Raw genomic sequence first — 22,300 nt, 5'->3', positions numbered from 1 at the left:
CAAGTACAAGCACTACTAGATGAAGGGTTCATTAGGGAAGTAAAATACCCCCTATGGCTTGCAAACGTGGTCCTGGTAAAAAAGCCCAACGGAAAATGGAGGATGTGCGTCGATTACACAGACCTCAACAAAGCCTGCCCCAAAGACCCATATCCACTACCAAACATCGACGCCTTAGTAGACGCAGCCTCAGGCTACAGATATCTCTCCTTCATGGACGTATACTCGGGATACAATCAAATCCCGATGTACGGACCCGACCAAGAAAAGACCTCGTTCATAACCCCAAGGGCAAACTACTGCTACGTAGTAATGCCCTTCGGGCTGAAGAACGCAGGGGCAACCTACCAGAGGCTAATGAACAAAGTGTTCTCAGAGCACATCGGACTACAGCTAGAGGTGTACGTCGACGACATGCTGGTAAAGACACAAGAAGACAAAAACTTGCTGACCGACCTCACCAGCGTCTTCGGCACCCTCAGAAAACACAACATGAGACTTAACCCGACAAAGTGCACCTTCGCCGCAGAAGCCGGAAAGTTCTTAGGCTTCATGCTGACTCAAAGGGGCATCGAAGCAAACCCGGACAAATGCCAAGCAATACTCAATATGAAGAGCCCGACGTGTGTCAAAGAAGTACAACAACTGAATGGAAGGCTAGCCGCCCTATCAAGATTCTTGGCAGGATCAGCGATAAAATCACTACCTCTCTACTCGCTCCTAAAGAAAGGGAAACCCTTCTCATGGACCCCGGAGTGCGAAAAAGCCTTCCAAGAATTCAAGGAATTCCTCGGGCAACCACCAATCCTAACCCGACCTTTAAAAGGAGAAGAACTCGTACTATACCTCTCGGTTGGAAATCGAGCAATCGCCTCAGCGTTAATACGCGAAAATGACCGAGGACAACACCCCATATACTTTGTAAGCAAGGCACTACAAGGGGCCGAATTAAACTATCAGAAGATAGAAAAATTCGCCTACGCCCTAGTGTTCACAGCTCGGAGGCTCCGTCCTTACTTTCAAGCCCACACCATCAAAATCCGAACAAACCAACCCATGAGACACATCCTCCAAAAAACAGACCTGGCAGGACGAATACTGCAATGGGCGGTGGAACTGTCCGAGTTCGACCTCCACTATGAAACCCGGACTGCCATAAAATCTCAGTATCTAGCCGATTTCATCGCAGAATACACTGAGACCCCTAGAACCCCACTCTCATGGACCCTGTATGTCGACGGGTCCTCAAACAAAACTGGAAGCGGAGCCGGGGTTATACTCGAAAGCGACCAAGGAACGCAGATAGAACTATCCCTAAAATTCGAGTTCCAGACCTCAAACAACCAAGCCGAATACGAGGCCCTACTAGCAGGTCTAAAGCTAGCCGAAGAGGTCGGAGCCCAGAAAATCACGATCTTCAGCGACTCCCAGGTCATCACATCACAAGTAAATGGAAGCTACCAGGCCAAAGACCCAACTATGAAAAAATACCTGGACCAAACACAGGCACAATTACGCCACTTTCCAGAGATACAGATCCAACACATACCACGGGAACAAAACTCCCGGGCAGACACCCTCTCAAAGCTTGCCAGCACCAAGCCCGGAGGCAACAACAGAAGTCTCCTCCAGGAAACCTTACAATCTCCCTCCGTGACAAGAGAGGAAGAAACGCTAAATATATCCGACCAACAGCAAGGATGGATGACCCCCATACTCAGCTACCTGAAGTCGGGAACTCTCCCCGCCGAAAGAAAAGAAGCTAAAAGACTCACGAAAGACGCCCAGAATTACACACTAATTCACGACGTATTATACAGAAGAGGATTCGCAAACCCCCTCCTTAGGTGCATCCCGACCTCAGAAACAAAGAGCGTCCTCGAAGAAGTTCACGGAGGCATGTGTGGGAACCACCTCGGAGCTCGGGCATTATCCAAGAAAGTAGTCCGAGCCGGGTTCTACTGGCCAACTTTGCAAAGAGACGCAACGGACTTTGTGAAAATATGCCCCCCCTGCCAAAAACACGCCAATTTCCACAAAGCACCACCCGAAGACCTTATCAGCATCACCGCACCATGGCCCTTCGCAAAATGGGGACTTGACCTACTCGGCCCGTTCCCCCAAGGACCGGGGCAAGTCAAATACCTCATAGTAGGGGTCGACTACTTCACAAAGTGGATCGAAGCCGAACCCTTAGCCACCATTACGGCTCAGAAAAGCCGCAAATTCCTATACAAAAACATTGTCACAAGGTTCGGAGTCCCCTACTCCATCACAACAGACAATGGAACACAGTTTACGGACACAAGTTTTCAGAACTTGGTGGCCGAACTAAAAATCAAACAGCAATTCACCTCAGTCGAGCACCCACAAGCCAACGGACAAGCAGAGGCCGCAAATAAAGTCATCTTGGCCGGGTTAAAACGAAGACTCCAAGAGGCCAAAGGAGCATGGGCCGAGGAGCTCCCCCAGGTATTATGGGCATATCGGACAACTCCACACTCTACAACGGGAGAATCGCCATTCCGACTAGCTTACGGGATGGAGGCAATGATTCCTATCGAAATAGATGAAGGGTCACCCAGAGTCATCTTCTACAACGAAGAAGGTAACCCGCAGGCACAAAAGGAAGAACTCGACCCAAGGTCCGAGAAAGAGCCCGGATCCGAGAAGAAGCCTTAAAACGGCGAACGGCCCTCAGATACAATCAGAAAGTAATAAAACGAAGCTTCTCCACTCACGACCTAATTCTAATCCGAAATGACATCGGAACACAAAAGTCGGGAGAAGGAAAGCTAGCTGCAAATTGGAAAGGACCCTACAAAGTAACAGAAGTCTTAGGAACAGGCTATTACAAGATATCCGACCTAGAAGGCAATGAGCTGCCCAGGGCCTGGCACGCCTGTAATCTAAGACGGTACTACAGCTAGAAAAATTTGACTCGAGGTGTACTCTTTTTCCCTACAAGGGTTTTTTAATGAGACACCCGGTCAAGTAAGGCACCCGACCTAGTCAAGGGTAAACACTCTGTAAATATTTTTTCTTTTTTTACTAATCAAATTTTTCTATTTTCTTTTGTTCTTCCTTGTGATGAAACAAATCCTAGAAAGTACCCCACCAAGGCGCATTAATTTATGCTCGACAAAACGCAAAAAATCATTTGCCAAGAGACCACACAAGGTCGGCAAAGATAAAGCGACGAGGTTCAAATTAATGTGAGAAGTTATAAAGCAACTCTGAAAAGGCTCAAAAAAAAAAGCCAAATAAAAAGAGATTACAAAAATAACTTAAAAGGCCGACCAACGACAAAGTCGGACCCAACAAAGGGAGGTACTCGAACGCCCGAGGTCCGAGAAAAAGCCCGGATCAAAGAAAGAAGCCTTAAAACGGCGAAAGCCAAAGATTTCGAAAACGCTTACTAAAAAGTTGCTATACAATAACAACTAAAAAGTACAAGCGAAAAAACGAAATCAAAGGAAGGGGTAAAACAAAAGTTCCAAGCGCTAGCTAAAAAGTTGTTATCCAAAAACAACTAAAAAAGCATAAAAGCGGAACAAAAAGTCAAAACGCGAACAAAACACCGCATAATAAGCTAAAAAGTTACTACAAGTAGCTAAAAGCAAAAAGGGTGTCCAAAGCATTCACAGAAACCATCCAAAAACAAAAGGAGCCCACAGGCCGGGCAAAAAACCAAAAGATAAAAAGGATTACAGAAGAATCAAAGATCCTTTCCGGACGCCACATCAACAGAAGGCTACGGAAGAAACATAGAAATCGGGACAGCATCGACAGCACCGTCATCTCGATTTAAAACCTCCACACCAGATCCATCCCCGGCCAAAGGTGAAGTCGGGCTCGCAATCGGAACTTGGGGGTCGGACACCGGAACTTTGGGGTCGGACACCGGAACCTCATCCTCGTTGGGAGCAGGAACAATCTTTCCCTCCACAACAACGTTATCCGTACTGAATAAACTCAGATCCAGGTCAGGAGCAAGAACCCGGACCTGAGCCTTCAAATTTTCATACATAGCATCCATACCCTTAGCCACATGTCCCTCTAGCTCGTAAAAATCATCCTGAGCAGATTGCAACTTCTCCTTTTTCTCCACAAGCTCGGCAAGTGTCCGAGTATAATTCTCCTTCGCCGCCTTCGCCATCTCCTCGGACGAACTCGCTGCCGCCACAGCCGCGGTAGCTTTAGCTTTCTCCTTCTCCAAAGACTCCTCCAGCTCAGCAACCCTGGCAGCCTTCAGTTTATTAATTCTCTCGAACTCAGACTGAGCTTTCTCAAGTCTGGAACTGGTCGCACCAATAGGGGATTTCTTGAACTCTCGGGCAATAGCGGCATGAAGACTAGCCATCCGGACACAGCTCCGCGCCATATACTGAAAATGGTGCTCCATAGACACATCATCAGTAGAAATAAAAGTCTGAGGAAGAATATGCTGTTCAACCCAACCAAGAGCATCGAAATCCTTGTCATTAAAACCCGTAGGCTCTTGAGAGGTCTTCTGTTTCTTGGGAGGAGGACCCGAGGACGAAGGAGGAGAAGAGGTAGCAGGTCCAGAAGTCGGAGGATCTTGATTTATAGCTCGGAACTGGGGAGTCGGAATAGTCTTTGACCGAGTAGTGACACCCACAGTAGTCTTCTCCGGAGAAGATCGGGCAGAAGCCCCCCCAGCCTCAATATTCCGAGCGGCCACAGACTTCTTCGTCCGACGAAGGTACTTCATGGAATCCACCTGAGAAGACATCTCTGCAGAAATAAAAGAAAAGGATTACCACAACAGAAATTCCACCAAAACAAGCAAAGCCAAAAATACTAAAAAAGATGAATCTCGGAGAGGTCGGGAACTACCTAACTCGGAACGGAGAAGGCTTGGATCTCCCAACATTTTCTTCGTGTCCAAGTGAGGTGCCCGACCCCATAAACTGCTCACCACACCCACAAAAGCCTGCTCAACCTCATCTAGACTCTCAAAGGTATACTTAGCAGACACTACATTCTTCTGCCAACAAAGAGGAAAAGAAGGCTCCCCACTCTCATCTAGAAAGAAAGGTCGGGCGTCTCCAGTAGCCCGGACCTTGAAATAAAAGTTCTTAAAATCATGAAAGGACTCATCATAAAGGGTACAAAACTTCCTTCCCTGGTTAGCCCTAAAAGAGACCCAAGATACCTTCCCTCCACCCGACCCCGGCTTCGTCAACACAAACAAGTAGGAAAAAAGAGAAATAGAGGGAGCGACGCCCAAAAACTGACACAAAAGTTGAAACAGCTTTAAAAACGCCCAAGAATTCGGATGGAGCTGCGTAGGGGCAAGGTTACAAGACCATAACACCTTGGACTCCAGGTCGGTAAAAGGAAGTCGGACACTCAGCTTAGAGAAAAAACAATCATAAGCATAAAAGAAGAGCTTCTCGGAACTATCTAGGGGCGGGAAGCACACTCTCTCCTCAGAATCCGGGGCTACTAGTTCATAATCCCTCTCAGACTCTCTATTTTCACATATGCTACAGTGCCTACGGAACCTAGCTAAATACTCAGAATCTACCACAGAAGGGACTCTTAGAGGAAGATGGTCTACCCAACCAAGACCACTTGGAATCTTGGTCGACACCGCTTGAAGAACCTTTCGAGACATAAAATTCTTACCTACAAAGAAGAATACAACAGCAAAGCAAAAATTACATAAAAGAAGACAGCAAAAAAACCCATTCAGCAAAACCCGAAACAAAAATGCCAGAGAACAAAAAAAGAGCCCCCCCCATATGCAAACAACAACGGCGGCGCCTCTTTTTGGGGCAACCCAGGCATAAAGAAAAAAGAAACAAACAAGAGCCACACAAAGAACAGAAGCATATGATCACAAGAAAAACATGGGAACAAACTTGGAAGAAAGAAAACGAAGGCGAAGAGCTCCGAATCAAGGAGAACGAAACGGCGGCGCAGAAGAAACCCCGGAAAGACACACGGAAAGATTCGGGGAAGAAGAACAAAGAGAGAGAAGAAGCGGTGCTCGAAAAAAGAGATGGCAAAACGAAGAAAAAGGAAGGGAGCAAATAAATAATGCCTTCACAGAGCCCGAACGGAAATCGAGGAAAAACGGTAAAATGCAATAAATACAGGAAATGGCCATTTTTGAAATTTGAAAAACTACTATGCCCGAGCTCGACCTCCCAAAAAGGACGAACTCGGGCAGGGGCACTGTTCATACCCTGACCGGGCTCCTCCAAACTCGGTCAGTTCATAAAAGGTCCGACCTCGTCCTAAGGCTCACGCCTAAAGGTCGGACCTCGGACGAATAAAGCAAGGGAAGGCCCATCAAAAGGAACCCAGCCCAAACCTAAAGGCCGAAAAGGCCTAGCAAAGGCGGTTCCACAAAGATAGGGATAAAACTCCCGAAAGATAAGATAAGATAAGAATATCTTATCCAAGGAAGATCACGACCAACTACTATAAATACACTGGAGCACCCAGGTATGACATTCATTCCACATCTACACATATCTGCTTGGACCCATGCTAACTTAAGCATCGGAGTGTCATTGCAGGTACAACCACCAACCACTCTGCATATCAAGCTCGGGTCCCTGAACCCCCACCTCGGGCCTCTCCAGACGACCGAGCTACACGTTTCAGGTAACCCCCGGAACACCAGCCATGAAGGAGGTGGTTCAAAAAGAAGTCATAAAGTTATGGAATGCTGGAATAATTTTTCCAATCTCGATAGCTCATGGGTGAGCCCGGTTCAAGTTGTACCAAAAAAAGGAGGGATGACGGTCATCACCAATGAGAAGAATGAGTTGATCCCTACTAGAGCAGTGACTGGGTGGAGGATGTGCATAGACTATAGAAGATTGAATGATACCACAAGGAAAGATCATTTTCCTCTCCCATTCATTGATCAGATGCTGGAAAGATTGGCCGGCCATGCCTATTATTGCTTCTTGGATGGGTATTCCGGGTACAACCAAATCATGGTGGACCCCAAGGACCAAGAGAAGACTGCCTTCACATGTCCATTTGGAGTTTTTGCATACAGAAGGATGCCTTTTGGGCTATGCAACGTCCCAGCCACGTTTCAGAGGTATATGCTTTCCATTTTCTCTGATATGGTTGAAAAATTTTTAGAAGTCTTCATGGATTATTTTTCTGTCTTTGGCAATTCATTTAATACTTGTTTGCATCATTTAACTCTTGTTTTGAAAAGATGCCAAGAAACTAACTTGGTCTTGAACTGGGAAAAATGCCATTTCATGGTTCCTGAAGGGATAGTTCTTGGGCATAAAGTGTCATGCAAAGGTATAGAAGTTGATAAAGCAAAAATAGAAATTATTGAAAAACTTCCTATACCCGTTAATGTGAACGCAGTAAAGAGTTTTCTTGGGCATGCTGGTTTCTACAGAAGGTTTATCAAAGATTTCTCAAAAATAGCAAAGCCATTGAGCAATTTGCTAGTGATTGACAACCCTTTCATCTTTGATGGGAACTGTAAGCATGCCTTTGAAACCTTAAAGAGAAAACTCATCACAGCACCAATCATCACACCCCTGATTGGAACTTACCTTTTGAACTTATGTGTGATGCAAGTGACCTTGCTATTGGTGCTGTGCTGGGACAAAAGAAAGATAAGTTGCACCATGTCATATATTATGCCAGCAAAGTGTTAAATGAAGCACAGAAAAATTATACCACTACTGAGAAAGAACTTTTGGCAATTGTTTATGCATCTGATAAGTTTAGGCAATACTTGATTGGCTCAAAAGTTATAGTGTACACTGACCATGCCGCTCTCAAGTATTTAATGTCTAAACAGGATTCAAAGCTAAGGCTTATTAGGTGGGTGCTGCTGCTACAAGAGTTTGATATTGAAGTAAGAGATAGGAAGGGAAGTGAAAATCAAGTGGCATATCATTTATCAAGAGTACCACAATAAGCCTATCAAGATAGACCACAACAAGTAAATGAGAATTTCCCTGATGAGCACCTGTTCCAAATTCAACAAGCACCTTGGTTTGCTGACATAGCAAATTACAAAGTAGGAAGGAAGATACCTCAAGTATTCTCTAAGCAACAAGTGAAAAAGTTACTCAATGAAGCAAAAAAGTTCTTGTGGGATGAACCCTTCTTATTCAAGAGGTGCTCTGATGGAATGATTAGGAGGTGTGTCCATGAAAATGAAATGAAGGACATATTGTGGCATTGTCATGGTTCAGCATATGGTGGACACTTTGGACCAGAGAGAACAGCTGCAAAGGTACTACAAAGTGGTTTCTATTGGCCAACTATCTTCAAGGATGCCAGAGAGTTTGTTCACCAATGCAATGAATGCCAAAGAGCTGGAGGATTGACAAAAAGGAATGAGATGCCTCAAAATTTCATCTTGGAAGTAGAGCTATTTGACCTATGGGGTATTGATTTCATGGGACCTTTTCCCCCTTCTTACTCTTTCAGATACATCTTGGTGGCAGTGGAGTATGTCTCAAAGTGGGTGGAAGCCATAGCCACAACCACTTGTGATGCACAGATTGTCCTTCAATTCCTTAAAAAGCATATTTTCACCAGATATGGAGTGCCCAAGGGTCTTGTCAGCGATGGTGGTGGCCACTTCTGCAACAAACAAATGGAGAAGCTCCTCCACAAATATGGAGAAATCCATAAAGTAGCCACACCATACCATCCTCAGAATAATGGCTAGGCTGAACTAGCAAATAGAGAGTTGAAGAGAATTTTAGAAAAACAGTGGGAAGCACAAGGAAAGATTGGGCCAGGAAGTTAGAAGATGCACTCTGGGCATATAGGACAGCTTTCAAAACTCCCATTGAAAAGTCCCCATTTCAGCTATTATATGGAAAATCTGGTCACCTCCCTGTAGAGCTTGAACATAAAGCTTTTTGGGCCACCAAACTCCTCAATCTTGATTCTCAAGCAGCAGGAGAAAAAAGACTGCTATAACTAAATGAGTTGGATGAGTTTAGACTAGAAGCTTATGAGAGTGCTAAGATATACAAGGAAAGAGCTAAGAGGTGGCATGACAAGAAGATCACACAGAAAGAGTTCAAGCCAGGACAGCAAGTGCTCCTGTATAACTCAAGGCTCAAGATCTTCCCTGGCAAGCTCAAGTCCAAATGGACAGGTCCATATCTAGTAACAAAAGTTTTTCCTTATGGAAGTCTAGAGCCGCTAGATGAAGCTACACAAAGCCACTTCACAGCAAATGAACACAGAGCAAAGCTGTATCTAGTAGGACAATGGGACAAGGAAAAAGAAGTTCATAATCTGAACTGAACAAGCACAAAGGATGTCATGCTAGTGACAATAAAAGAGCGCTTGCTGGGAGGCGACCCAACCTGAGGTAGTTTTCTTTTTATAAGTTTTTTCAATAAAAAGGTTGTATGATTTGTATGTATTGCAAGGAGCTAAGTTTGGTGTTCCACACCAAAACAAATTAAGAAGAGAATGAAGCATTCTAAGTTTAGTGTTCCACCAAAATGAAAAACACATTCTCACTTTCTGCCTAATGCTAGCTCCAAGCAACCAGATAAATCATTTAACCATTTAGCTGTTTCCTAATTCATAGTTACATAACCTTTGGCAAGGCTAAGAGAATCTATAATTGGTTAACTTGTTGCATCAGAGGCAGTGGCAAGGAATTGAGTTTGGTGTTCCCACACCAAATTAAATCCAAGAGACACACTCAATTTATGCATACTGACCATTCATTTAAGGGCTTGAGAAGCAAGCAACTTTTGAGAATTATGCAGGAAACTAGCCAACATGTGAAGACAATTTGCATTATGACTCAAAAGGGATACAACAAGAGGAAGAATGAAAAGCTGCAACTCAAAAAGTTGTATCTACACTCAATTTTTGTTGTTGTGAAATGTTTTAATTCAGAAATTCTTGTATATCTTGCTAAAGTGTTCATCTAGTTGCAAGTGAAGTTGTTTGATTAAATATGCTGATATGCATGATGTTTGTTATTCATCACTTAGCTTTGAATTCTGTTTTGTTTTCCCTTGCTGTTTGAATAAAAGAGAGATATTTGATTTAGAAAAGTAATTGTTCAATGTTGCAAAAGTTAGAATGGGAGTTAGTGGTGGTATGTGTTTGATTAAATTGTTAGCTCATAGAATAAATGCTGCAAAATGACTCGTTACTTGAAGCCTAAGCTAGTTTGCTGCTATTATTTCTCAATTATTGAAAGTCCCTAGAAAATAAACCAAAACAGAAAGAAAAAGAAGAAGAAAAGCCAAAAGTTGGCAAAGAAACAAACAATAAGGCTAGACACCAATAGCTTGGACCCTAGGACACATGCCTGTGGTGTTTATGTACTAGGATATGCTTGGACAAGTAAGTTCTAAGGAGTATTTTAAAACTTGGCAACTTAGATCAACTGATTTGGGATTGCCAACTGAAAGTCCACAATAAAGAGCAACCTAGCTATAAAACATTTAGTTATCCAAAGAGATGTTGGGCATCAATGATCCTAGGAAGAAAGAGTGAGCCATGTGTCTATGGTGAAGAAATGTTGAGTGAAATTAAGCCAAAGGCCACTGCAACATTTGCCACCAAATCTTTAATAAGTAATAAGCTCTTTATGCAAAAGAAAGAAGAAAAGCTAACAAGGGAAGTGATCAAAAAGTAAGACATTATAGCAGCAACCTTAGTGGACCCTTAAGGAAACATTGTTTGTTTTGACAGCAAGTAATAAATGGGCTACTTTTGATCTGCGTAAAACCCCATAGACCAAATTCAACTATCTGCTTAATAAGAACATATACACTTATCTATTTCATTCTATCTTCTCTTGTGTTTGATGCTTGCTTGGGGACAAGCAAGTTTTAAGTTTGGTGTTATGATGACAAGTCATCTTAGCCTAGTTTCACTAGTCTTTTTCTTTGCTTTCATTAGGTTTTATGCACTTTCTTGCATTCTAAGTAAGTGATTTGGAATGGAAATGCATGACTTCTTTGAATCAAACAACCACCATCTAATTGATGCTAAATCATGAGGTTTAGGCTAAATTTAATTGATTTTTAATGATTTATAAACCTTGTGAATTTGGTGATGCTTTGATTGGTTGTTTTGATTTCTTGTAGGTGAAGAAAAGAAGAAAAGAAGAAAGCGTGGCTTAAGAAGTGTGGTTCAAGGAAAAGAAAAGTGTGACAAAGAACATAAGGAAGTGTGGCACATGAAAGGAGCACAAAGAAAAATTCCAAGGAGGCAATGTTTCAATGCTCTGCTCACTTTGTGAGCTGAGCACAATTTAAAGCAAAGAAACACAGAAAGGAAAAACAATGCTCAGCTCACCAAGTGAGCATTATCGGGCACTCATCAAAAGAAAATCAAAGGAAATAAGTTGCCAATGCTTGCTCCAAGGTTTGAACCCATGACCTAAAGGAAAGGGGGAAGCGCTACTCCAAAGGAAAACAAGCCAAAAATTGGCAAAATGCCACCTCCAGGATTCGAACTCAACACCTCAAGGAAGAGAGGAGAGAGAAGCGCTACTTCCTTCACAAAGGAAAATTCAGCGCATGCTTCCCTCAAGTCTCGAACCAGGGACCTCTCTTGGAAGAGCCAATGCTCAGCTCACCTAGTGAGCAGAGCACTATACTTGGTGCATCACTCAAACACAAGACGCGGGCCAGGGAGATGGAGCACGCATCATCACAAGGCAAGGAGCACAAGGCGCGCACAAGACATGCACCAAGGCACCAATGCTATGCTCACTTTGTGAGCTGAGCATTCCCCTGATGCTTTCCATGCTACAAGGAACCCACACACAAGGCATCAATGCTTAGCTCAACTTGTGAGCTGAGCATCCCCCTGGAAGCAAATCTTTCATGGGCTAAAAAATCAATCAAAAATCCAATTAAATTCAAATCTTCACCAAATCAAAAGTCCATCTAAATTCCAAAATCCAAGAATAGAAAGTGTATAAATAGGAGCTAGTTTGATGTAAAAAAAAAAACCTCTAGAATCACTTTTGAATTTTCCTTTAACTTCCATTTTCATTTTTGAGCTTTTACTTTGGAATTTAGTTCTTAGAGAATTGGGGAGGAGAATTGATCTCTCTTCTTCCTTGTTCTTGCTTGAGCACTCTTTAATTTTCTTGTTTTGGATCTTGGGTGAAGAATTGAAGAACTTCTGTTTCAATCTCACCTTGAGATCTCTTATTTACTCTTTCTGCATAATTGAATTTCAAATTCCATTTACTGCTTCATCTTCTACTCTTTCTGCAATCTACTTTCATTTATTTCTTCTGCAATTGTTCTTGTTGGATCAAGGAAGGATTTGAGATCTAGAATTATTATCTAGTCTCTTCCATTCCTGAGATCTTCATCCTCCTTTAAATTGCTGCAAATTAAGCATCGCTCATTTTCTGTTTTTAGATCTTCAAAGCATTTTTACTTTTTCTGTTGAGATCTATTTCCATTTAATCAATCCTCTACTCTTATGTTTGTTGCAATTTACCTTTGCTTGTTTAAATTCTGCAATCCCAACTCCCAATTCCTTTTATGTTTCAAGCAATTTACATTTCTTGCACATTAAGCTTCAGTTATTTACATTTCTTGCAATCTAAGTTTCTATGCTTTACATTACTTGCACTTTAAGATTCAGCCTCTTTACTTTCTTGCTCTTTGATTTACTGCAATATTCCCTTCTCCCTTTACATTCCAAGCAATTTAGCTTCTGTTAATGATAAACCACTCAACCAATACCTGATTCGCTTGACTAAATCAACCACTAAACTAAAAATTGCTCAATCCTTCAATCCCTGTGGGATCGACCTCACTCTAAGGCTGTGATTGATGTGGACAGAGGAGAGCTAGTCTTTTAAGTGAATGAGGACTATCTTGTGTTTAAGGCACAAGGATCTTCTTCTGTAAACGTGGGGAAGAAGCATGAAAAGCTTCATTCAATTCTCTCCATGCAGAGTCAAGCAAAGCCCCCACATTCAAACTCTAAGTTTGGTGTTGGGAGGCCACAATTATGGTCTGAGCACATGTGAAGCTCTGTAAGAGCTTCCTGTCAAGCTATTGACATTAAAGAAGCGCTTATTGAGAGGCAACCCAATTTTATTTATCTATTTTATTTATTGGGAGGCAACCCAATGATGGAATCACAAAAACAACTGCAAAAATTAAAGCAAAATAAAAAATAGCATAAAAAATAGCACACCTTGGAGGAAGAGCTTACTGGCGTTTAAATGCCAGTAAGGATACCAAAATAGGTGTTTAACGCCCAGCCTTGCATTATTCTGGGCATTAAACGCCAGAACTGGCAGGCAAACTGGCGTTTAAACACCAGTAAAAGTAGAAAAATGGGCGTTTAAACGCCCATCCTGGCACCATTCTAGGCATTTGAACGCCAAAACTGGCAGGCAGACTGGCATTTAAACGCCAGAAAAGGGCAGCAGACTGGCGTTTAAAAGCCAGAAAAGGGCATCAGCTCGGGGTTTAAACGCCAGGATTAGCACTCAGAGGGCATTTACATGCCAGAATGGTGCAGGGATGAGAAATCTTGACACCTCAGGATCTGTGGACCCCACAGGATCCCCACCTACCTCAACTCACTCTCTCTCTTTGATGCCAAGGCATCTTAGGCTAGTTTCACTAGCATTTTTCTGTTAGTTTTAGTTGTTTTATGCATTTTCTTGAGCTTAAAGTAACCAAGAATGGTTAAATGAACAACAAAGCAATGAACCATCCAAAACATTATGATTTTGATGCAAATTCCATGAGTTTTTAGTGATATTACTTAAATGCTATGAATGGATGATTTCTCATGAAATTTTGCAAGACTTTGATGCAATTGTTTGGATGATTTCAGGGAAGAAGAGGCTAGGCAAGGAAGCAACAAAATCAATAAAGGAAGCTTGAATATCAAATAGGACGTTTAAGCTCCAGTTTAAGGTTAAATTGGAGCTTAAACGCCAAAAGCATGAGAAGAGAGGAAATGCTGTAACTGGCGTTTAACCTCCAGTTTGACCTCAAACTGGAAGTTAAACGCCAGAATGAGAGAGGTCACTAAGGAGCATTCCACGTTTAACCTCCAGTTTGACCTCAAACTGGAGGTTAAACGCCAGAATGAGAGTTGAACTAAGGGAGGCACAAAAGCATTTCCACGTTTAACCTCCAGTTTGACCTCAAACTGGAGGTTAAACGTGTTCGACACTTTCTTTTCTCACCAAGAAGCATTCCACGTTTAACCTCCAGTTTGACCTCAAACTGGAGGTTAAACGCCAGAAGCAAGAGAGGCACCAGAAGAGTTCCACGTTTAACCTCCAGTTTGACCTCAAACTGGAGGTTAAACGTGTTCGATAGTTTTCCTCCTCCAGGGTGTGTTCTTCATTTCCAAGTTTAACCTCCAGTTTGACCTCAAACTGGAGGTTAAACGTGCTCGACCCAATTTGCCTCCAGGGGTTGCTTTCTTCATTTCCAAGTTTAACCTCCAGTTTGACCTCAAACTGGAGGTTAAACGTGTTCGATATATTCACTCTCCTGGGTTGCTTTCTTTCAATTACACGTTTAAGTTTTAGTTTGACCTTAAACTGAAACTCAAACTTCAACTTAAACACCACCAATTGAGAAGGTTTCTGGGCCAAATATATTGAAGTTTAAGTTAGCCATTGAGCACAAATACTAACTTAAACTTATTATGGCATGAAACCCAATTGAATATCATGGTTTATGGGATTGGGCTTGAAGAATTGATGAGTCTGAAGCGTCCATTTGTTGAGTCTTATGTCATTACTTGTTTATCACTAAGTTTACTCAATGAATGTTACAGATTTGAATCACAGCCTCATCAGGATTATGGACCATAAACCCAAAGCAAAAGGAATTCAAGGAAAGGCCTCAAAGCCCAAGGAACACAACAGAAGCTCAATTTAGAAAGTGTATAAATAGGATAGAATTTAAGTTAGAAAGGACTTTTGGACACTTTGAATTTTTCTTTCATCTTTTGTAATAGAATTCAGAGCTATGACACACTAAACCCCTTTCATTGGGTTAGGGAGCTCTATTGTAATTCAATGAATCAATAATAGTTTTATCTTCTTCTTCAATCTTTTCTCTTGAATTTTGTTAGAAAGCTTCTCGATCTAATTCCATTGGGTAATTGTCTTGGGAAAGAAATTACCCATAATTGGAATCCTTCGGAACCTTGGGAAAGGAATGGAGGATTCATGCTAGAGAAGCTTTCTCACAGTGAATTGGATTGGGGTTTGGATGGATATTGTGACATGTAATCCTACCAAATTGTGGTCCATGAAATTGTGTGGTATAATCAGTAATTAAGCTACATCTCTTCTTATGAACATTTAAACCAAGGGATTGGGAATTTGTTTGTTTTTAGAGAGAATTGGTGAGCCAAGGAATTGGGATCCAATCATATAAGATTGCCAAGCAAAATACAATGAATGCATTGGTTGAGGAAGAGATGAAACATTTTGATTCGGAGATCTCAATATCTCCTAACACCCAATGAACTCCCCATTTCTGATCTCCACTTTCTATTTACATTCTGCAACTTTCAATTCATGCCATCACCCCAATTCCCTTTTAATTTCAGCAATTTAACTTTTAGCACTTAATTTCTCGCAATTTAAGATTCTGCTAATTTCATTTCCTTGCAATTTACATTTCCCGCCAATTTACTTTATGCAATTCACATCCAATTCTTGATTCCGCTCAACTAACCAAACTTCTAATTCGAATTGCTCACTCAACCAATCCTTGTGGGATTCGACCTCACTCTATTGTGAGTTTTTACTTGACGATAACCGGTGCACTTGCCGGAAGGAATTTTGCCGTTTGTGTAATTTCCTTAATCGTAGCTATACTCAGTTTATAGCGCATCAAGTTTATGGCGCCGTTGCCGGGGATTGGTTTTCGATTGACAATTCTCAAATTGGAAGTTAACTAGATTGAGCATTTTTCTTGTTTTTGTTAATTTAGTTCTAGTTTCTTGTTGAATTTTAATTCCTGCACTCTGTTATTTGCTTTTTCTTTCTTTATGCCTTTCAATTCTAGCAACTAACTCACTAACCCACTAACTATTTGAATTAATTCCTCAACTGCTCTAACCATACTCTTCCATTAACCAAGAGTATTCCACTTGTTTGTTGCTTGTGGTGTGTTCTTGTATGACAGGTAGAAGAGGAGAGACATCAACTCCTCCATATACCGAACCAGAGAGGACCCTTCATAGACGTAGAAGGGAAGCAAGAGAGAAGAGAGTATTGAGAGAGGAAGAATCTGAAGGAGAATCTGAGGACAACTTTGAGGAAGCTCTAGATCTCAACATGCATAGAGAATTTCACAACCATGAGAGGGCTGATGGAAACAATGCCATTCCTGAGAGGAGGGTTCTTGGTTCATACATAAACCCAACCTCTGGGAATTGTGGAAGCAGCATTCAGAAACCACCCATTCAGGCCAATAATTTTGAACTCAAACCACAGTTGATATCACTGGTGGAGAACCATTGTTCATTTGGTGGGAGTGCTAGTGAAGATCCCAACCAACATCTCACCAAATTTCTGAGAATTTGCGATACTGTGAAGTCCAATGGAGTCCAGGATGATGCCTATAAACTGCTCTTGTTCCCATTTTCACTTAGGGACAAAGCAGCTAAGTGGTTGGAATCATTCCCAAGGGACAGCCTAACAACCTGGGAGGAGGTGGAGAGCAAGTTTCTGGCACGTTTCTACCACCCACAAAAGGTCAATAGGCTTCGATCTGAGGTTCAGACTTTTAAACAACAAGATGGTGAGACGCTCTACGAGGCATGGGAGAGGTTCAAAGAATTGACAAGGAAATGTCCACCCAACATGTTCCCTGAATGGGTACAATTGCATATTTTCTATGATGGACTTTCTTATGAATCAAGAAAGGCTGTAGACCATTCATCAGGAGGTTCATTGAACAGGAAAAAGACTGTGGAAGAAGCCATTGAAGTGATTGAGACAGTGGCTGAGAATGAGTACTACTATGCTTCAGAGATACACAACACTAAGGGAGTCATGGAGCTGAACCATGTTGATACAATTCTAGCTCAAAACAAGGTGTTTGCCAAGCAACTAGCAGAGCTCACAAGGAAATTAGACACAAAGCAAGTGGCTGTAATACACACACAAGATCAAGAGGAAGTAAGCATTGAAGGAGATGATTGGGAAGAGGCCAACTATGTGGGAAATCAACAAAGGCAATCATATGATCCACATTCCAACACTTACAACTCAGGTTGGAAAAACCACCCAAACTTTGTGTGGGGAAACCAGCAAACCCAACCACAAAACCACAAACCTTACAACCACAACCAACATAACAATTCCACATACCAAAACTCCAACCAAAGATCATACCAAGCCACACAAAACACTTACTCCCAACCATCATATCATGGCCAAAATAACCAACCTGCCCAATCTAATCCGAACCAACAATTTCAAGATCAATTAAACAGGATAGAAGGAAGGCTTGCAACCATGAGTCAAGACATAACCGAATTAAAAAGTTTTAAGGAAGATGTGAGATCAACCTTAAGGAGCCATGGTGAAAAACTCAAGTGGATGGAGTCTCGAGTAGGAGAGCTATCTCAACAGGCCCCCAAGTCAACTGCAGTGTTCCCTAGTGACACCGAAAAGAATCCTAAAGGGGAACAAAAGGGAGTGAGATGGGAAGAATGCAAGGCCATCACCATATTGAAGGAAGTCTCAGAAGAAGAAGGAATCAGATCCTCAGAGAAGGAGCCAGAAGTCTTGGAAGAAGCTGTGGAAGAAGCTAAGCAGGAAAGTGAAACTGAGCACGCCAAAGAATTGCAAAAGGAAGGCATGCTGGGAACATACCAACCAAAAGCACCATTTCCTCAAAGGTTAGGAGGAGGTGAAAAAGGGAAAACATATTCAAGGTTCTTAGAGACATTTAAGTCTCTCCACATCAATATTCCCTTTCTTGAGATCCTCCAGTAGATGCCTACACACATCAAGTATTTGAAGGAATTGCTGAGCAAGAAAAGAGTTTTGAAGAGAGGACAAACTGTAATAATGAACAAGGACTGCAGTGCACTCATCAAGAAGGATACAGTCTCTAAGAAAACAGACCCAGGCAGTTTTCATATCCCCTGTGTCATAGGGGAAACAAAAATTGACAGAGGATTCTGTGATCTAGGAGCTAGCATAAATGTGATGCCTCTGACTCTTATGAGGAGGCTACAACTGAATGAGGTGAGATCCACTGATGTAATCATACAACTGGCTGACAAAACTCAAAAGCAAGCTGAAGGGGTAGTTGAGAATGTGCTGGTGAAAGTGGGGAATTATTTTTCCCCACAGACTTTGTCATTTTGGACATGGAGGAAAGCTACCTACAACCTATCATTCTGGGAAGGCCATTTCTAGCCACTGCTAGAGCGCTCATAGATATAGAACAAGGAGAGCTCATTTTGAGAGTACATGATGAACAGCTCGTTTTCCATGTTTTTAAACCTGCATCTGAGCCTGAACCAGAACCGGAAAAGCCTAAGGATGATAGTAGCAATCTATGCTTGGAGGAAAGCAGTTCAGCAGCTGAAACTCTAAAGCAATCCTTTGAAGGCAAACAAGAATGGCAAGAGTTAAAGCCACAAGAATCAATAGAAACAGCTCAGAAAGACCCTCCTGTCATAAGGGTCAATGAAGAAAGCCTCAAGAAAGAGAGAAGAATTGTAAAGAAATTGCCAAGAGGGTGGAGAAACAAGAAAATTCCCACTGAAGGTTTCTCTCCGGGAGATAAAGTAATATCAAGTCATTATTTGCCAATCCCACCTGGCCTCAAACCCATTCCTTCTCAGCTCCCTCAAGTGTTCACAATCAGGAAAGTTCTTTCTATGGAACATTTGGAAATCATGAAGGAATCAAATGGGGATGTTTCCATAGTGAGAGGAGAGGACATCAAGCACTACAATCCACCCTAACAAGGGACAACCGTCAAGCTAGTGACGTTAAAGAAGCGCTTCGTGGGAGGCAACCCATGTTTTAGTATCCTTACTCTTTATTGTTTTGCCCTGCATCTAATAAAGCATGGTTTCTTATACATGAATTTGAATCCTCAGGACAACTGTTGATAAGGTGCACTAAACATTGCATGTTAAATACAATTGGTCTCTAAGTTTGGTGTGCCTGAAGGCACCCCAAATCTTATTCAAATTGTATTCAATCTTTCACTCAAGGTGCACAACCAAACATTAAGTTTGGTGTTCCTCTTGGAACACGGTTGATGAAAAGCAAGAGGTTCCTTTGGATTTAGAAATTCATGACAAGTTACCATTTGCATGTTTTAATACTTTGATTTCAATTACTTTAGGTAGTAAAATTGTTTAGGATCAAAGAGCCAAAGTGACTATGATTTATTAGAATTATGCACATTCATTAAGGACAACCAACATGGATTTCATGACATCAGGAGACATTACCAAACATTAAGTTTGGTGTCCATTAATAAATGTGCATACACACAAAGGTCACGGCTATAAGCTCACAAAGACAAGCATTGATTTACAATTCAAAAAGAATGAAAAAACATGTGCAAAGACTATTCACATGGACCGAAAAATAATAGCACATTTGTTTGCTTGTGCAGGTACAAAAGGAAGGATAAGAATGGAGGAAGAAGACAAGAGGGGAGGCACGGTTCTTGGTCAAAAAGAAAGTTCAAAAGTCTTGAAACTAGCACATGGGAAAAGGGAATTCTGCATGAAATGATAGCTACATGTACAACCAATGCACCCAGAATACTTCCAAGAAAGTGAAAAACAATTCACCCTTTTTCCCTAACTCATATATTTACCATAAAGCCACACTTCACAATCCACCCTAGCCGTCCATTCTTCAAGTACATGCATTATAAAGAACCAATTAGGGAACGAGCTCCACACCACCAAATCTCCTTCTTGCACATTCCCTTTCATCATAGCACAACTATCTCTTGCCGACAACAATCTCACCCCACTTCCTTCTTACTTCACCTTGTCAACTCTAGCTTGTCACTTGCCAAAACCAAGGAACCAATGGCAGCCTCATCTAGCCACAAAAGAAGAAAGGATAAGGAGGCAATGGAGGAGGAAAGGGAATATGATGCATGGAAATACAAATCCGTTTTCCATGAGATTCAAGCCGAATGGATGAGACCTAAAAAGGTACTAGCTGAGGTTCCCTTTGACCTTGAAAAGGATGAGTTTCCAGGTATTTGGGAGAAGATCAAAAAGAGGAAGTGGGAGCTTTTGACTAAGCCAATCACTAAAATCAACATCAACCTGGTGAAAGAGTTTTATGCAAATGCAGTAAGGGAGGATACAACCGAGGAACCCACATACAAAAGCTATGTGAGAGGGGTGGAAGTTGACTTCAGCCCCAAAGCAATCATGAAAACTCTTGGCCTGAAAAATATACGTTTCAGCCAAGCAAGTTATGAGGAAAGGATGAGGGTAGAACCTGACTATTCGACTATTGCTGAAGACCTTTGTGCCATCAGAGCTGAATGGGTGAGAAAAACAAAAGGGGCTCCAAGAGTCTTGAGAAGGGGAGACCTAACACCTGAAGTTAAAGGGTGGTATGCAATAGTTAGGAGATCCATCCTACCCACTGCAAACACTTCAGAAATAGTTCCCAAAAGAGCCATCTTGCTACATTGCATTATGGTGGGAGGGGAGATCAAAGTTCATAAACTCATTGCCGAACAGATACAAGAGTTTAGTGAGAAAAGTGACCATGACTCTTGGCTCCACTTCCCTAGCACCATCATTAGACTATGCATCGATGCCCAAGTACCACTTGAAGATGAAAGACCTGATTGGCTATATCCTGGAATGGCCATCACTGCTCAGAGAATGACTCTTGGCCCAGCGCCCCCAAGACATACCAAAAGAAGAAATGAAGAAGGGCAACAAGCAGGAACAGAACAAGAAGCAGAACAAGAAGGAGAAGAAGGAGAAGAAGAGCAAGAGGAGCAAGGAATTCCAGAAAGAATGCAACAAGTTCCCGGAGACCCCATGGATATGAGCAGAATGCAAAAACTCATAGAAGGAATGTCTCAACAATACATGAGGTCTCAGGAGAGGCAAGAGGACTTCCACCTAAAGATGATGGACATGCAAAAGAACTTTGAATCAAGATTCCTAGATCTGCAGAGGGAACAAAATTCACAATTACAGGAATCCCTCAGCCACATCTGCCAACACCAAGATGCCAATATGTTTGCACTCAAGGAAGCCACCACTCTGCAGAATGCGAGATACTCAGTTCAAGCTGATTACAACATCAGCTCTCAAATCAAGCTGAACTACATAGGGGAACATCTACACAAGATGGACCCAGCATTCCCAGCTTTTGATGAGTATTTCAAAGGGAGGAAAGAAGGAGAAATAAACAAGGCAATGGTCCTTGAAAAAGGAGTGGAAGAAACAATGAAAAAGGCTGGATTCTGGAAAAAGCTCATGAGAAAAGACAAAGGAAGTACAAGTGGTCAAAAAGAGGTAAGAAGCAAGAAGAAGCAGGATCCCAAGAATCAAGAAGAACCAAGCAATAAATAAGAGGTGGTCCCGTTCCTTAACAATCAAATGATAGTTGTGAATTGTCTTCATGAGCTTTGTTTCATTTTAAGTAGTTTAAGTTTAAGTGAAGTTTTTAGTATGTTTGTTTGTTTACTGCTTTGAATAAAGTGAATGCCTAGATGTTTGGATATAACTCCACCTTCTTAAACAAATGCTTGCCATGCTTGTTCTGTTTCCAAAAATTAAAAGAAAAGTTTGAACAAAAGTAACTTGGCTCAATTAGTGACAAATCAAGTAGAATTAAGTGGTTGTATGCATGCTTGATTGTTTAGTTAGCTCACTGGAAATTAAGTGTAGAATTATCATTTTTGTGTAGAAGTTAAATACTGTCTATGGATCTTGATGAATAAATGTCCTTGGCCATGAAAAAGAAAAAAAAAGAAGAAGAAAAGCCACTGAAAAGGGGCAATCAAAAAGCAAAAGAATTAAGAAAATAAAGCTAGGCACCAATGGTTTGAACTTTTGAGACATATGCCTGTGGTGTTTATGTACTAGGATCTGCTTGGATGAATAGGTTCTGTGGAGTGTTTCAACACTTGGTAACTTGGGTTAACTAACCCGGGATTATCAACCAAAAGTCCATTATCAAGAGCAACCTAGCTACAAAACATTTAGTTACACAAAGAGGTGCTGGGCACCAATGTCTCAAAAAGAAATGTGAACTAAAATGCCTGTAGTGGATATGTGTACTGCACTGATA

At 41.8% G+C, this 22,300-nt stretch overlaps 1 non-coding gene across 1 annotated transcript; it reads right to left on the bottom strand.

Annotated features, from left to right (window-relative positions):
- Positions 1-16,741: 16,741 nt before the first annotated feature.
- On the bottom strand, positions 16,742-16,845 carry LOC130953302 (small nucleolar RNA R71). The gene has a single exon (XR_009075473.1). It is a non-coding gene; the product is annotated as a small nucleolar RNA R71 (small nucleolar RNA).
- Positions 16,846-22,300: the final 5,455 nt, after the last annotated feature.

Source organism: Arachis stenosperma, chromosome 9 (assembly GCF_014773155.1).
Source record: "Arachis stenosperma cultivar V10309 chromosome 9, arast.V10309.gnm1.PFL2, whole genome shotgun sequence".
Lineage (NCBI taxonomy): Eukaryota > Viridiplantae > Streptophyta > Magnoliopsida > Fabales > Fabaceae > Arachis > Arachis stenosperma.
This window is presented reverse-complemented; position numbering and strand designations above follow the sequence as displayed.